This window comes from Pseudorca crassidens, chromosome 1 (genome assembly GCF_039906515.1).
Source record: "Pseudorca crassidens isolate mPseCra1 chromosome 1, mPseCra1.hap1, whole genome shotgun sequence".
Lineage (NCBI taxonomy): Eukaryota > Metazoa > Chordata > Mammalia > Artiodactyla > Delphinidae > Pseudorca > Pseudorca crassidens.
The window spans coordinates 56,731,722-56,750,414 of NC_090296.1; positions in this window are offsets into that span (position 1 = coordinate 56,731,722).

An 18,693-nucleotide genomic window follows, 5' to 3' on the forward strand; every position below is an offset into this window, starting at 1 on the left:
AATTTGAAATATGTATAAAAAGATGACAATTCAGTTTTGAGGTACTATGCAATAAACATTATAGAACAGTTTCTGAAATTTAGAGAGCAAATAAAGAACTCTTTGCATATCTAGGACGAAAGATCAAGTGACTTATAAAAGATAGAAATTGGATCACAATCAGCATTTTTAAGAATATTACTCTATGCTAGATGAAAATGGGGGTCAAGAATGTACTTGAAAGTCAAGTTAATTTTTAAGAAAAAATGTCAGAAAAAAGTTACCAACATGCAAATACTTAGGGAGTTATGTTTACATGAGATTACCCTGAAAAATCTGCCAAAATGAGCTTTAAATGGGAAAAACTATTAAAGGCACAGCAACATAAGAACTAGTAGTGATCAATAAATATCTAGATTTTGTAAAACAAGGAACAAATGAAGTCAAAATAAAGAGTATATAATGCAATGTCTATTGGGTATGGAATTTTACATAGAGTAGAATTTTAAACAACATGAGCTATACTGATCCAGCAGTCCCACTCCTGAGATATGTCCAGAAAAGACAAAAATTCTAATTCCAGTAGATACATGCACCCCAATGTTCATAGCAGCACTGTTTACAATTGCCAAGACATGGAAGCAACCTAAATGTCCATTGACAAACAAATGGATAAAAAAGACGGAATATTACTCAGCCATAAAAAAGAATGAAATAATGCCATTTGCAGCAACATGGTTGGACCTAGAGATTATCATACTAAGTAATGTAAGTCAGAAGGAAAGACAAATATATCACTTATATGTGAAATCTTAAAATATACAAATTAACTTATTTACAAAACAGAAATAGACTCACAGACATAGAAAACAAACTTATGATTACCAAAGAAGAAAGGGGGGGGGGATAAATTGGGAATTTGGGATTAACATGTACACACTAATTTATATGTAATAGATAACCAACAAGGACCTACTCTATAGTACAGGAGACTATCTTCAAAATCTTGTAATAACCTGTAATGGAAAAAAATCTGAATCAGTTTTCTGTACACCTGAAACATTGTAAATCAACTATACTTAAAAACATGGGATATGCAAAAATATCTCTTTTAATAATATAATTAGCAGTTGTACTATTAGCACTGGTATATCAGGACATCTGTAAGTGTAATGTGGTCAAAGCAAAATGAGTAATTTTAAGGTATTCTATCATCCTCTCATTTTTTGAAAATCTGAGTTTGAAATGAAAGAGAAACCTATTTAATAAAAAAGTAAGTAAAAGCTCTACAGTTCTGAATTTTAATTAGAAGTATCAGTATGGAATATTAAATACTTTGATATGTCAGATAGCAAGAAAAATATCAAAGACTTCTAGGGTCATGATAAAACGTTAAGAAATAACCTTGAAGGCCTTCCCTCTGGCCAAAGATGGGATAATAGGCAATAGGCATAGTGCTTACAGTGGCTTGAAACCCACCAAATATATTTAAATTCATAAATTAATAATTGTATTTTCTCTCTCTCTCTCTCTTACACACACACACGCACATGCACACACACACACTAATATCAAATCCTTATAAGCATGATAGGGAAAAAATAATTACCTTAAAATCTGATAAATAAAGGGAAAGAATCAGGCATTGATCCTACCTTTTCCATTTGAATTGGGAATCTGAAAAGGTAAGATAAAACATATCCTATGTTTTTATATTCTATTTTTGCAGTACATACTTTTGCATTCCAGTTAATAAATGAAAAAGAAATGAAGAACAAACTAGAAAATCTCCATTTTGCAGCCATCAGTGAACTGATGTATCTAGACATTGAGAATCAAAAACTGCTCACATGACAATGAAGAGAAAACCAGAAATATTTGCTTCATTTTGAAAGAATGAGATAGCTCCTATGTGATTGGTCAGCAAAATAATGCCTCTGTAGATCACAGGAACCCCTGAAGATGTTACTTTACATGACAGAGGGGATTAACAGATATGATTACTATTAGAAACTTTGGAATGAACAGATTATCCTGGATAATCCAAGTGGAGTCTATCGAATATGAATTCTTAAAAGCAGAGAACCTGGGCTTCCCTGGTGGCGCAGTGGTTGAGAGTCCGCCTGCCGATGCAGGGGACATGGGTTCGTGCCCCGGTCCGGGAAGATCCCACATGCCGCAGAGCAGCTAGGCCCATGAGCCATGGCCGCTGAGCCTGCGCGTCCGGAGCCTGTACTCCACAATGGGAGAGGTCACAACAGTAAGAGGCCCACATACCACCAAAAAAAAAAAAAAAAAAAAAGCAGAGAACCTTCCCTGAGGGAGATGAAACTAAGGGAAAACTGTCAGAGAGGGTCAACACTGCTGAGTTTGAAGGTGGAAGAATGGGGCTATGAGGTGAGGAATGAGTGCAGACTCTAGAAGGTGGGAAAGGCTTGGAAATGGATTTGCTACCCCCAGAATAGAAATTAGCACTGCTGGAAATTTGATTTTAGCCCCATGAGACCCAAATATAACATCTGCCCCCCAGAACTAAAATTTGTAATGTTTAAGCCACTAAGATTGTGGTGATGTGTTCCAAAATGAATAGAAACTAATGCAACCTGTAGTTCTGCCAATTAGATTGAAACTACATTTAACCAAGCCTTTGTATCTAGCTGCCAATATTCAAGATGGAGGAACACGTATATCTGGTACATGAAGAGGCAATCTGCAAAACTCAGGCTATAAAAAGTTCTGTAGGCCCAATGAATCACATTTTAACAATAGATAAACTGTAAGAAGGAAAAGGATTTTCTGTAAGAAAGAAAAGCAAAATCTGTGGATTAAAAATATTTAAAAGAATGATCAAAAATGGGCATGATTAAACTGTAGAGATTAATAGTGTAAACTTGAGTGCTAATATTAAGAAATGCAAAGAAGGGATTACTATAAAAGGCAAGAGAGTGGTTAATTACAGGTGAAAAGAGGAGGTGAGGTTAGAACATGACACGTGGAGGGACATCAGAAATGGCTGGCGAAGTTCTCTTTCTGGATGGTGGTTACAAGCATGTGTGCCTAATAATCATTCACTAAATTTACATTCATTTTTATGTGGTTTTATTTTACAGCTTAAAACAAAATGATTGACTTAATTTTCAGTAGTTCATTTTTATAGTACATATTTTCTGTGCTTTACAACATCTAATATGTTTTGCAGTAAATAGGTCTTCAATAGAAACTTGTTGAATAATATGTTATCCTTAAACTTTAATATTTCTATGGTATTTTTAATAATTCATTTGCTTTCATCATCTTTCAAATTTTTTATGATCAAACACATTAATACTTATACAGTGACACAGATGAACATTCACATTAGCTGGGATGTGGAAAAACCGTACATAGCTTTAGGGCCCCCAGTTCAAAGTCACCACAAAAGAAGTTCAAGTCAGTTTGGTTTGCTTCCAAATGAGTTCCACAACAAGCTTGCAGTTTTCAGAGTTGTCTGGATTTCAGACTGTATAGTAGGGATTGTGTGGCTATGAACTATTAAAGAGCTCTAGGTTAGGATTTCTCTAACTTATTTCACTTAGCATAGTGCCCTTATGGTCCCTCATGTTGAAAGTGGCGATATTTTCTTTTTGGCTGAATAACATTCCAGGGTGTGCCTGTGTGTGTGTGTATCACATTTTATTTATTCATCTGTCGATGAACACATAAGTTGTTTGCATGTCTTGGCTACTACACATAATGAAGCAATGAACTTGGGGCTACAGATATCTTTTGGAGAGTGTGACTTTGTTTCCTTCTGATATATACCCAGAAGTGGAATTGCTGCATATATGGTGGTTCTATTTTAGTTTTCTGAAGAAAAAAAAATTTCCATAGTAGCTGTTTTCCATAGTGGCTGCACCAATTTACATTCCCACCAGCACTGCACAAGGGTTCCCTTTTCTCCACATTCTTGCCAACACTTGTTTTATTTTTAGGATAATAACCATTCTAACAGGTGTCAGGTGATAGTTCATTGTAGTTTTGATTTGCATTTTCCTGATGATTAGTGATGTTGAGCACCTCTTCATGTAAGCCAATTTTGTATCTTCTTTGGAAAAGTTTCTACTCAATTTCTCAGTCCATTTTTTGATCAGAATATTTGCTTTCTGTTTTGCTATTGATTTCTATGAGTGCTTTATATATTTTGGATATTGACCTCTTATCAGATATATGATTTGAAAGTATTTTATCCCATTCTGTTTGTTGATGTTTAATTTTGTTTGTCGTTTCCTTTGGCTATGCAAAAGCTTTTTAGTTTGACGTGGTCTCACTTGTTTATTTTTTCTTTTGCTGTTTTTGCTTTTGGTGTCAAATCCAAAAAATCATCACCAACACCAAGATCAAGGCGCTTACTGCCTATATTTTCTACTAGCAGTTTTATGGTTTCAGGTCTTACATTCCATTGATTTATGTTTGTTTTTATGCCAGTACCATACTGTTTTTTATTACTATAGCTTTGTAATATATTTGAAATACATTTATTTGGATATTCAGTGTCTTTTGTGGTTCCATACACATTTTAGGATTTTTTCCTTCTATTTCTGTGAAAAAAAATTGGGATTTTGATAGGAATTGCACCAAATTTATCGATCAATTTGGATAGTATAGATGTTTTAACAATATTAATTCTTCCATTCTATGAGCATGGAGTGTCTTTCCATTCATTTGTGTCCTCTTCAATTTGTTTCATCAACATCTTATCATTTTACAATGTACAGATTTTTTACGTCCTTGGTTAAATTTATTCCTAGGTATTTTATTTTTTGATGCAATTATAAATGGCATTGTTTTCTTAATTTATCTTTCTGATGGTTTGTTATTGCTGTATAGCATCATCTTTTTAGCTTGTAATTACAGATTTCATTTTCTTGTGCTGAATGTCTTATTGGCAATTTCCCTCTTTCCTCACTTAAATTTCTGCATGTTTCAAACACAGAAAATTTATCAGCTTATGGTTTTCTCCTACCCTAGCTTTGATTCTGAGTGTGCCAATTTAGCTAGCACAGTAATTCATTTTGAAGTATTCATATGTTTTGTTTTCATTTACTGGTGACAGGTTTTTTTTTTTTTTTTTTGGTCAAAATTACTTGCTTTCCATTCTTTAGACATTTATTGTGGCTAGGAAATAATATTTGACTCCATGTATAAAGAAAACAGACACATTTTAACAAAATTTCCCCAAATTAACAAAATTTCATTAATAGAAAAAAGTGGACTCTGATTTTTCCTTAAAATATTTTATTAAAAATTTAATAGTTCAATTACAAAAATAATACAATATTTTAAGTAATATATTTCTGCATTAGGCTATTCTTGTCCTATATGTTTAAGGGTTGGAACTGATTGGCAGATGCAGGGAATCCTAAACCTGAGAATAATGGTTAAAAAAATTCTTGGGCTAATAACATATTTTGTTTTATAATGGCACCTTACAGTTGATAATGATTAATTATTTTTATCTCTGGTGCTTCCTAATGGTTAAATAGCATGCAAAGAAACCTACATTACCAGAGGTGATATGTGAATAACATGCCTTCTAACTGCAAAGCCTCCCTTGCACTATGCATTGTGAGAGACAGAAAAAAAAAAAAAAAAGAAGAGAAAAAGAAACTTGTTTATCTGTTTGAAATATTTTTCTTTTCCATTATCTTATTGCAGTATCATTAGTTTTGGGGAAGATAAATATTTGAAAGAAAATTAGTGTCAATAAATAGAGAAAATTAGAAAAATTTTAAGTAGCAGATACCTCTGTTATAACAACAGTTGTATTAATGACCAATGTACATGTTCTCTAGAAATTTCTAAAAGTTTATATAGAAGTAATTTTTCATAAGAATTATGTTAATAATTATGTTTACAGAAAATGGTAAAGGATATTAAAAAAAAAGCAACACTTGAGAAGTACACAAGCATACATCCTACTAGTTGTGACGTATTACTTCTGACTATGCTGCTGCTTCTATTTTCTCCTTCAACATCCTTGCAAGGATTCATTTGAAGTCTTGAAATTCATAGAATGAAATTTTCCAGACCACTGATCCAAAATATGATAAAAAGATAGCAGTATGCATGAAAATGTGGTTAGACCATTAAAAACTCATCTATGATATTGTATATTAATGTCCTGAAATCTGAGGTTTGTTTAATGTTCGGCATTTAAAATATTTCCAAAGATCATTAGTCTCCCCAGTTTAGGAGGTAATGGGTTTGGGTATTGCCTTACATTTGTAAAACATGGAAGTAAAATGAAAAATACTCATTTGTGGTCCTATAATCATTTAGTCTCTGCAAGCAGTCTAAAAACTTCCTTCAGGTAAATATGATTAATGTTTCCTAGATGATGTGCAACAACATGTGTGCATGGACAGTTTGTTTCCAGAGTTTCTAATTGTAATTATAACTAATTTGAAGTTTTCAGTTAGTTGATAAAAATAGAATATATTAAATTTTAAACACTAGTTTTTAGAACAAAGTTTTTAGCTTTTATTTCACATTTCAAATTTGATTTAAGTACAGCATATTTGTATTGCAATTTTAATAAACTGAAATAGGGTAGTAAATAAATGAAAAGGATAAATTGTATACTTGTGAATTATGGCTATATTCTTGTATTTGTGTTAACATTGTAAGCCATACCTTCAAATATAGTCACTAAATACCAATCAGTTCTGTGTACTTTCCTTCATTTTGCCCCCTGCACACAGTCTCCTTTTCTTTTCCTCTATGCCACAGAATCTACCTGAGCTTCATGGCTTTTGCAGTAACTCTTTCCAATAACTGAAGAGTTATTTCCCCCAAATATTGACTTTGTGAGAACAGGCTTATCATTCAGTGCAATGCCATAGCCTCAGAAAAATTACTCCCTGTAATTATAGTCTGTTTTACCTCCTTCATTTAACTTATCACTACCTGAAATATTATTTATTATTTTGCTTGCATGTTTACTATATTCTTCTAGTATAAAGCATGTGAGCCAAATACCTTACCAACTGGAAACCATGTAGCTCTTGTAATTACCATTATATTATAGATATTATAGATATTGAGAGAAAGAAATGGAATAACTATAAACTTTATTTGGCATGCAGTCTCTACTATTAAAATTATTCACTATCTCTTCATTCTTCCACAACAAAATAAGACCTCTGAACTACTTATCTCTAATTATATCCTCATATCAAGTATGCTACAATTTAAAATTTTGGTTGTATTTTTATCATGTTTAAATTTAGATATAATTATTATTCTCTTATTAAAATTTTTTCAGTACCTAGTATATGTGCCAGGATTATTAAAAACACTTGCAAAGCATTGAGTATCCTTGTTTGAGAAGTATGGGAGTCATGGCATTGTGAACAAACACATAAAGAAATATAATCATGACAAACTTTGTCATGATTGTGAACAACATTTATATATTGATAACAATTGGTAACATTTATTGATATTCATATTTAGGAATCAAAAGTAGGCATGAGGCAAATAAAGTTGTGATTTTAAAGACAAATGTGACTTTATCAAGCTTTACAATATAAAAGGGAAAATAATGCTAAAATACTTATTTCTAATATAATTTTTAAAGTTTACAATTAGAATTTAGATTAAAATATGTAATAAACTTTTAAATATTAAAATTAATAAAAGAAAATTTCATCTCTTTTTTCAGACATATACTGTATTATAGAATGAAAAATAAATCTTAAAACTTATCTCTAATGTGTAACTACTAGTGCTTCTTGGTTATAAGCTTGTTAATTTTTTACATATATATGAATAAACATAAAAATATTATTCTCTATACTTACTTTTTCCTAATTTCCTATATTCCTACTAATACTTTGTGGAAAATGTGGGCTATTGGTACACATTCTGAATATTTAGAGTTCTAGAAATAGGGGGAAAGAAAACCTTTTTATATCTCAGATTATAATTTAATTATTTTCTCTGGAACAATCTAAGATCTTTAAAATTTTTCTGTGTTCATTGTGTATGCACATATTGTATGTAAATTTTCCTCTTAAAATTCAGGTATCTTAGATTGAATATCTGTTTTATATTGCTCAACTTTTTTCTCATCAATTTTACTTTCATTTTTCTATCAACATTATAATGATACCATTTATTTGATCTCTATACCACTTCTGTAGTTTCCTATAAATTATTTGCACGTGGTGGTGTTGATTTAGTGCTGGTCCAGCATTTTTTGATTGTTGGAATGGTGACTCAATATCAATCATTTATGAGATATCAATCATCTGCTATCAATAATTCAGAAATTGGAAAACTACTCAGATTTTGGCAAACAGTATTTGTTTCATTTTTTTTCCTTGATTTTTTTGGACCGATTTTTAGTATTTCTGAGTTGTTTTGGGTAATCAAATAATGAATTTCACTGAGACATTTTACTATCATCAAACCTGCTGATGTGCTTAAGAAGAAATTTATTATAAAATTAATTATATCTGTATGTCATTGTTCTAACCACTTAAAATCATATTGCTTACAATTTCCCTAGTCATCCTTTTTATCATAGAGCTTAGCACATAATAAGAATTTGGTAATTTTTTTAGTGAGTGCATACATAAAAGATTTACATATATAGCATTTCATCATTTTCAGTTTTATTACTATGATATGCAGTATTTAGTACTGTTAGAAAATATAACCAAATTTGCTAGATGGGGATGGTTAATTGTACAAAGTAATAAGATTAAAGATATTTGTCATTCAGTTTATGTAATATAAGCAAACAAGTCTAAATAAACATATTACCTATTTCAGTTAATACTCTATTAAGATTAAATGTAGAAAATAAGTAATTTTATTTTCATAATAATGTCATTATGATATTAATATTGATACGATAGAAATTAGTATAGAGAGACATAATGGCTTTCATGTTTTGAAGGTTCTGGTTGTATAAGGTTACAGATTTGTATGCCAGAGCTGTAGAATGCATTTTAAAAATCCAGAACCTTAATCTTTAAAAGTACTTTATACACGTAGTGCACAATATTTTCCTGAGTTAAGACCTGAAAATTTCATCTAAAAATCCAGTAACCTAGCTAAAATTTATTTTTCTATTTAAATATAAATGATACATAATAATAAATTTCAGAAATACATTGGTAGAAAAGTGTCTATTCAGGTCTTTTGCCCATTTTAAAATCAGATCATTCATTTTTTGCTCTCTAGTTTTATGAGTTTCTTATATATTTTGGTTAAAAAAAACCCTTATCAGTTATATGTTTTGCAAATATTTTCTCCTAGTTCAGTGCTTGCCTTACCATTTTTTATTGTTTCCTTTGTTTTGTACAACGTTTTTAGTCCAAGTCCAGCTTGTTTTTGGTTTCGTTGCCTGAGCTTTTGGTATCATATCCAAAAATAATCTTTGACCTTAATAGACATTTTTCCAAAGCAGACATACAAATGACCAAAAGGTATATGCAAAGATGCTCAACATTATTAATCATCAGGGAAATGCATATCAAAACCAAAATGATATATTACCTCACATCTGTTACGATGGCTATTTTTTTTTTTTTTTTTTTTTTGTGGTATGCGGGCCTCTCACTGTTGTGGCCTCTCCCGTTGCGGAGCACAGGCTCCGGACGCGCAGGCTCAGCAGCCATGGCTCATGGGCCCAGCCAGTCTGCGCCATGTGGGATCCTCCCGGACTGGGGCACGAACCCATGTCCCTTGCATCGGCAGGTGGACTCTCAACCACTGCACCACCAGGGAAGCCCAAGTATATATTTTTTATTAAAAAAAGAAACACATTGGTGGAGTTAGATATTTCTGTTTTCTCTAAGTATTTTTGATAGACATTTTGAATGAGAATAAATCATGGTAGATGTCATAAAAGCACACACACATTTGAATAAACAAATTGTACTCTATTCCTTTTGAAGGATACTCTAAATTATGGGTACACACATATTCTCATCTCATAGCAGGTCTTGCCTCAACAGGATGCAAATGTGTTATTTGACAGGTAATGTTAAAACAAAATTGCTTCTCCAGAATGCCATATTGATTGATTATTCAGTATTTTTAACTTTTAAGGAATGAGTGATGAAGAAATTGACTCTAATTTTGACTCCAGACAGTGGCAGATCTCAGGTGACTTATGTGAATATTTACTTCTGTTGATAAACTTAATGTCAATCACATTAATACAGGAAATAAGTAGATCTTTGTTTCTTATGAGTTGGTCAATTCTGTTGACATATATTACAGAGGGCAGTACAACAGTTTTAATTAATTGGATTTTTTTAAATATCAGTTATAAGTGTTGCATCAAAACAACATTGACCTGCACTGTGCAAATAGTTATTCATTGTGTTAGTCAAACAAGAAAGACTAGAGTATGATCTGAGTTTCCATTCTTAAGCTTGGGAATGGTTTTGATCTTATCTCTGCTTCTGATGTGTGAGAAAAGCAAATTCAGCTCTTTTCTCTTGTGATCTCTCAATTCCTGAGGTAATTTCCTCTTGTTGCATGGAGTTGCTTCTCTCTGGAACTTATCAATATTTAAAATTATGAGGTCCAGGCCCACAGTAATGCAACCCAGTTTCAGATGAAACAAAACAACAAAAAGTTTAACAATGTGAACATCTGTATTACTTGCCTATGATCCTTACATGAGATAAAATTTACTAGTTTACTCATAATTTATGTTCTTTCTTATGGTTTCTTTTCCCCATATCTCAACACTCATTTAAAATCCCATCTCCCAAACCTACTACTGGACTACTGTGCTGCTTTTATTCCAGTCTGACATGTAGTAATAGGTGTCTTTGGTCACATAGCCAATATTTTCAGCCTATTCACACAAATAGGATAAAGAAGATTATATTTTCTCTAGAGAAGTAGAAATTGCTATTTCTACTATTGAGTTGATCTCTTTAACCTCTCCATCTTTTCATCCACTAATGTTCTTAGAAAGGAATATATCATTTCCAGATCTGCTATGTTTACCACAGGGGGGAAAAAAGTGGAACATTATTTGAACTGTAAGAGGGGGTTTGGACATGCAAATTGTACTAGGACCCAAATCTCATTATAATTCTATACTTTCATCCAAGCTATTATAGATTTTTAAAGAATATTCTTGAGACTACTCCTCTGTCCTACCCGTTTCTATGCAAATTTGGTATAACACAAAAGCACAGCGTAGTTGGAGAGCAAGTGAGGGGAGAGATTTGGCAAGATATTCAATGGTTGAGAGTTGTGGTAAAAGAAAGGGGAAATAGAGAAAAACTAGAAAATAAAATCTGTGTGTGATAGTCATGATTATCAGTTGTATAAACTGCAAAAGTTGATTTCTCACTCATTTAGAGGCCAGTGAGTTAAGTAATATGGGATGCTTTCATCTTGTTTCACCAAAATCTCAAATTGAAGTCTGCTTGGATACCATAACTGGAAAACAAGTAAAGAGTTGCATAATTAAAATTTAGTTTTATCTAGAAGTAACATGTGTTGTCTTTCTTAAAAGCCTATTAGTGAAACTAGTCAAATGGCTTTTCCGAAATGAAATGAGTCTGGGAAACAGAGTCTGCCAAGTGCCACAGAAGTAGGGTTGCGGGAAAAAAATACAGGATGCTCAGTTAAATTTGAATTGTACACACAAAAACTAATTTTTTAGAATAAAAATGGTACATACTTATACAAAAATATATCTTCTGTCTGTTTGAAGTTCAAATTTAACAGGTTGCTAAATTTGGCTGCCCTATCTGAAGTCAAAAAGCACTGAATATTGACAGATACCATTAATGTCTATCATAGTCCATTTTTTCATAACAAACTGTTTGGTTCACTCTCTGTCTCACACATTGAACACACTCACTTAGTCTCCATGGCAGACAACCCAAATCCTATCCAGTCACAGTTCAAAGTCCTGGGTAGTGGAAGAGGTGCCGCTGTCTCTCCATCAGGTACATTTCCTTCAGACATACACCCTAAAAAGACAAGCTATCTGTCCTATACGCACCCAGTATGCAATGGTGGAACATGGATACACCAACTGCAAGGAACATTCTCAGGTAGAAAAGAGAAAAATGGGTGACATGGTAATTACCAGTTCTGACATCACTAGACAGACAATATAAGACTGCCTGTCTTGGGATGAGGATATTCATTAATTATTAGCTGACACTGCTCTCTGAAAAGAGTTGCAGTGTGCACTATGCACTGTTTTGTTGTTGTTGTTCATTTTCATTCTCAGTCCTTCAGTATTTCCTCTTTCACCATATTTGAAATAAATGGTGAGTCTACCCTTTTGAGGGCTTCATAATGTTAATAGCAATATTCATAAATATTCAAGTATTGAGGTGAAGGTTATTTTAAAGCTCAACATTTTATTTGTATTTGTATGCTATATATATACAACCTATGTACAAACTATGTACAATGTGTGTGTATTGTTTTATTTGTACAATAGTATCAACTTTTTTTTTTTTTTTTGCTGTACGCGGGCCTCTCACTGTTGTGGCCTCTCCCGTTGCGGAGCACAGTCTGCAGACGCGCAGGCTCAGCGGCCATGGCTCACGGGCCCAGCCGCGCCGCGGCACGTGGGATCTTCCCGGACCGGGGCACGAACCTGTGTCCCCTGCATCGGCAGGCAGACTCTCAACCACTGCGCCACCAGGGAAACCCAATAGTATCAACTTTTAACAAGCAGTTTTTTCAGGCATTTGCTGCCACTACATACAGTTCTCATACTTTTTTTTTTTTTTTTCTTACATGATTCAGGACTGTCTCTAATAACTTAATGATGGCCCCATTTAGTATGAGTGGCAAAGTGACTCCCAAAGACTCAAATTAATACAAAGTAATGATCAAAGTAATACTTTGCTAAAGAGAGCCAAGAGTAAACAAAACACACTAACATTCTGACTTTTCCCAATCAGTTCCCCCACAGCTAAACACTTAGTGGGTACCTGGTATGCCTTCTAATTTCTTGCAGATGAAAGTTCTGGCTTTTTTGATTTTTGTTTTTGTCTTCAGTTTTTTTTTCCTTCAATTTTATAATATATTGTAGAGGAAATTGCTTTGGAAATAGAATTACTATATGCCATTTTGTAAGATAAGTGGTTTCATATTCAGATATTACCTAGGAATATATATAAGATCTAATATATAGAAGTACAAAAATGACAGAAGACCAAAACTTCCTGATTGGTGATATATTTTGATATTTTTCTTGATGAATTGAGAAATTAACTAGTATTTTAATAATTGTTCAGAAGTTGAAAACACCAAAATTTGCTTCATATAGTGACAAATCCTACATATAGTGACATTTTCAGGAGAAAACATATCTAAAAAAACAAAGGAATCATGGGACACTCCTGTTTTTAAGTAGGTAGCATTAACAGAATATTTTTATTTTATAATTGACTAATTGCCCACCTGAGGAGAATGAAAGTCTTTTAGATTTGACTCATTAAGATTATCATGTTTGTCTGATGGAACTTATATTGCAGCGCTTAAATGCAGTTCTTGTGGGAAGAGCAAGTTTCACTGAATAATTTACTGATAACTATTATGCTCCTATTAAATGTATTCCCTCTGCGATTTAATTGTTCTTATTTGAATGTATTTTCTCAGTTGTATACAGAATGACATTATTGTGGATGGCAGTGGAAGAGACATGTTAAATATGAGCAAGTCAATAAAAATGAAATGAGAAACATTTGGAGAAATTCAGATGAATATTTACTAGAGTACATATATATTGTGTGTGTGTTTTTAACATCTTAAAAGTACTGCAAGAAACCACAGAACAAGAGTTTTACAAGTGATGAAAGTACTTGTAAAGGGTTATCTTTATAGCTGCTTTCAAATTATGCAAATTATATAATTCATAATGTAGAAAAGCCTGAAAGATGCTTGTCTCATTAGTTTTTTTGAAATGGAACCTTCTCCTTCCAAAATGTGTCTCTATTCAAATAAAACTTCAATTAGGGGCTTCCCTGGTGGCGCAATGGTTGAGAATCTGCCTGCTAATGCAGGGGACACGCGTTCGAGCCCTGGTCTGGGAGGATCCCACATGCCGCGGAGCAACTAGGCCCGTGAGCCACAACTACTGAGCCTGCGCATCTGGAGCCTATGCTCCGCAACAAGAGAGGCTGCGATAGAGGCCTGCGCACCGCGATGGAGAGTGGCCCCCACTTGCCACAACTAGAGATAGCCCTCGCACAGAAACAAAGACCCAACACAGCAAAAATAAATAAATTAATAAACTCCTACCCCCAACATCTTTAAAAAACAAAACAAAGAAAAAAAACCTTCAGTTAGTATTGTCAGGACTTGGAAATTTTATCTGGCTATCATTGAACCCTAATCTGGAAAATGGCAATTACCAAAATGTCCCATGTTTCCATACAAGTTTCTGGTTTAAAGTATTCTTAGAGAAATATTTTCTAGTTAATATTTAATTTTCAGGATTAGAACTGCTGAAATCATTTAAAATTACTTGGAAAACAGATTGCTATAAATTGCTAAAATCAGGCTATCCCTTTATTGCTCATATTGAGTTGGGGCTTTAACAAGATTGATTCTGAGATAAGATTATGAAAAGAAGATCTTTATATTCTTGACAATTTTGTCAAGTTTTGTGCGATTGTAAAGACTTATTGTGTATTACTTCCCATATCTGAGTCTATTCTTGAATTTTCCATTCAGTACCATTGGTTTCTCTCCACTATTATGTCAACAGCTCCACATTGTGTAAATTATGGTGGATTTCTGACATCTGAAAAAGCTAGCATCCCCTCATTCTTTTTTGAGAACTACTTGTTAAATGTTACATGTATATTTTCTGCCTTGCTTGCTTGTTTACAAAAATAGCTTTGTATTTTTTATTGGAATCAGGATCACATATAGATTAATATAGTAAAGATATCTGAGAATTGAATTTTTATCTGAATATTTGTATCTTCATTTCTTCAAGGCTTTGCTAAGAGTATGTTAATCTTTACATACGTGTTAATGTTTTAAAAATCATTTATATCCATTTATTATTTTTGTTTTTTTAAGTGTAATCTTTAGTTTTATATTTTTTTCTGAAGAGAACAACAATTGATTTTTACAAATTCTCTCTAGCTTCATTAGTATTTTTTTAATTTTTGTAATATTTCTAGTGTTCTTGTAGATTTTTCAACTGTAAAACTCTATCATCAGTAAGTACTATCTCTAGATAACAAAACATTTAAACCACCTCTTAAACTTTTATGCACTGTGCCAGTTTCCTATTGCTGCTTTAATAAATTTTCACAATTTTTGTGGCTTAAATAAGTAAAACAAATTTATTATCTTACAGTTTTGGAGGTCAGACATCTGAAATGTTCACCTTGGACTAAAATAAGATGTTGATAGATGTGAATTCCTTTCTGGAGGCTCTAGGAAAGAATCCATCTTCTTGTCTTTTCCAGCTCCTAGAGGCTGCCCAAATTCCTTGGCCTATTGTCTCCTTCCATTCTGAAAGCCAGCAGTGGCCAGTGAAGTGCTTCTCATGCTGCACCATTCTAATACTAACTCTTTTTCTCTCCAACTTTCACATTTAAAGGACCCGCATAATTGCAGTGGGCTCACCCAGATATTCCAGAATAATCTCCTCATTCTAAGGTCAATGGAATAGCAACCTTCTTTCCATTTTCAAATTTAATACTCCTTCCCAGGTAATATAACATAGTCACAATTTCCAAAGATTAGGACATGGACATCTTTGCGGGGGAGGGCATTATTTGTCTACCACAAACAAGTATTATTTTATCTGGTCTATTTATGCTTATAGGTAGATCCAATCAATGTTAAAAAATATGGTGTGAGGGCTTCCCTAGTGGCGCAGTGGTTGAGAGTCCGCCTGCCGGGCACAGGGCACACGGGTTCGGGACCCGGTCCGGGAAGATCCCACATGTCGCGGAGCGGCTGGGCCCGTGAGCCATGCCCGCTGATCCTGCGAGTCCAGAGCCTGTGCTCCGCAACGGGAGAGGCCATAACAGTGAGAGGCCCGCGTACCGCAAAAAAAAAAAAAAAAAAAAAAAAAAAAAATGGTGTGAAAGGACACTCTCTATTATATTTTTTTCATATATGTGCATATTAAAATGTAAGAACATAGCCTATAATTCTAATTTTATTATGAGTCCTATTACGAGTCTGTGTTGAATTTTAACAAATATAACTTCAGTATCTATGCATCTAATCCTTTGATTTTTTTCTTTGAATCTCTTAATCTGAAAGTTATATTGCTAGGTTTCCTAATGTAGAGCTATATTTTGTTCATGCAAGAAACCTGTTTGATTTTGTAATACTATTTCAAAGATCCGATTTATATTTTGTTAATTTTATTTGAGATTTTTTGCATCAGTATTTACAGGTGAGACTGACCAATTGTTTCTCTTTTAAAACCATCTTTGTCAGTTTTGATAACAAAACTTACTTTTTACTTACTTTTTAAATAGAACATACAGGCAAACCTTGCATATCTATTTTTTATATTAGTATAGGTATTCCTACTAGTGTGATGTTTTAGACTTGGATTAATTTAGAATTCTCTGCAGAAATGATTCTGTGATTGTGGTCTAATACATTGGTGACTACTATTTTTAAACCAAAGCTCTAAAATCTGAATTTTATGAATATGTAATTCATTTATTCATTAATTCATTTATTGGTGTATTTATTTATGCAAGTATCACTTTAAGGATCATTTCTTTAGCATCCATCCTTTCCCTTTAGAATTATTTTTAAATTAATTTTTATTAATTTCTTACGGTTTTATTGAATGACAGTTTCATACCTGTGTCTAATCAAACAAAGTTTTCTTGGATTTCATATAATTAAGGTTTATCTAACTCAAAATGTATTCCAGTGATTCCATGTCCTGGTCTTTTAAATAGAAGGAAATTCAGTCTGAAAAGTGGCAAAGACTATCATTTACTGTTTTTAGAAATTACCATTTAAAAAAACTCTAAATTCCATCAGCTCCAGGATATTTTTATCTCCATCTCTTTCTACAATTTTTATCATGTTTCATAATGCAATACTCATTTGCTTGCCATCTCCCTCCTCTGGCCACTCATTATACCACTGACTTAGAGGTATCTAATTAGCAGTATGATTTAATAACCATAATACACTGTAATATAGAAAGATATATTAATTCAATATTAATAACAGAAGTTACTACTTTAGAAATTATTCATTGAAAACATTTTCTCCAAATATAGAAAGGATTATTAGAAATCCTCTAATAGTTTCTTGATTGGCCCTGTATTCTTTTGCCTCAGTCCATTGTGTTTTCGGTTAATTTAGTTTTGCCCCGTGGTCTCAATCCCTCAATTTTTTGTTGTTAAATTTTACACCTAACTCTGTTATTTCAATACAGATTTGGCAGGTGGGGAATTTTTTGACACTTAACTTTCTATTTTAAGTAGGAATCCCTTATCTCCTTATAGTACTCTTAACACTTAGAATTCAGTAATATGCTGATTCTCCTCCTACCTCTCTGATTATTTCAGTTTCTATTATTTCTAGCATTCTGTTCTTCCTTAGAATCTTTCTTAAAATTTTCATATTATCCAAACTTAGATCTTTTACATCATTCTTATACTACACATCCCCTCTTTAGATATTTTTCTCTACCAGTGACTTTAATACTACATATTTGCTCTTGACTTTTACATCTTTATATGCATATACATACTAAACTCTCTTACAAACTTCAGATACTTATATGCAACTACCTGATAGACATTTACCAATATTTCAAAAACCAGTGTGTGTGTGTGTGTGTGTGTGTGTGTATATATATATATATAAAATCATTTATACCATTTATATATATATATTTCATATAATTAAACCATTTAAATATAGTAGCTCTTTGGACCATATGGAAAAGAGTGTATGTGTATGACCATTTTGTATGTAAAACAGGATTTATGTTTAGAAGTTCTATTACATATTTGAAGCATTTCTACATGTATAATAAATGCATAAAATCACTGAAGTCTTTTTTAAAAAATTAATGATTTGCTTTTACAGTGTCATTTACTAGCATAATGCATTATATTTTATCTAATATATATCTTATCATTTACAATGATTAAATATGTCAAATCTCCATTTTTAAAATGGATATTTTCATATTTATTCTCCTGTTTTTTAGAAAGTTTTAGAAGAATTGGTATGTTCCCAAATAACCTTGGTCAAGCTTAGACAAATTTCTTTCTACAAATAGGTTTTTTGTGAATTGTTGGTATGTACTTTTTTAATGCAACTTAAAATTCATTGAATTTAGAATTCACTTAATAATGGTTTTGTTCACTGTGACTTCATAACCATAATGCCCATTAATATGGAAAGATACATAAATTCAATATTAAGGACACAAATTGTCACTTTAGAAGTTAACTGTTCAAAACAAATCTCTCCCAATGATGCCAAAAAGTATATCTAATCTACTTCAATTAAAAGGTAATATCTCAGTAAATATGACTAGGCTTATGGTACAAACAATGTGGGTTGCAGCTTCTGAAACAGGCAAATGAAAAAGAAGACAATTCAGAGTACTTGCCTGGAAAATGAATGGTTCTGTCAGAAAAAAAAATACTGAAGTACAAAAATGAAAGTGGGCATCAAGAGAAAATGCAAATGGATAAACAAAGAACT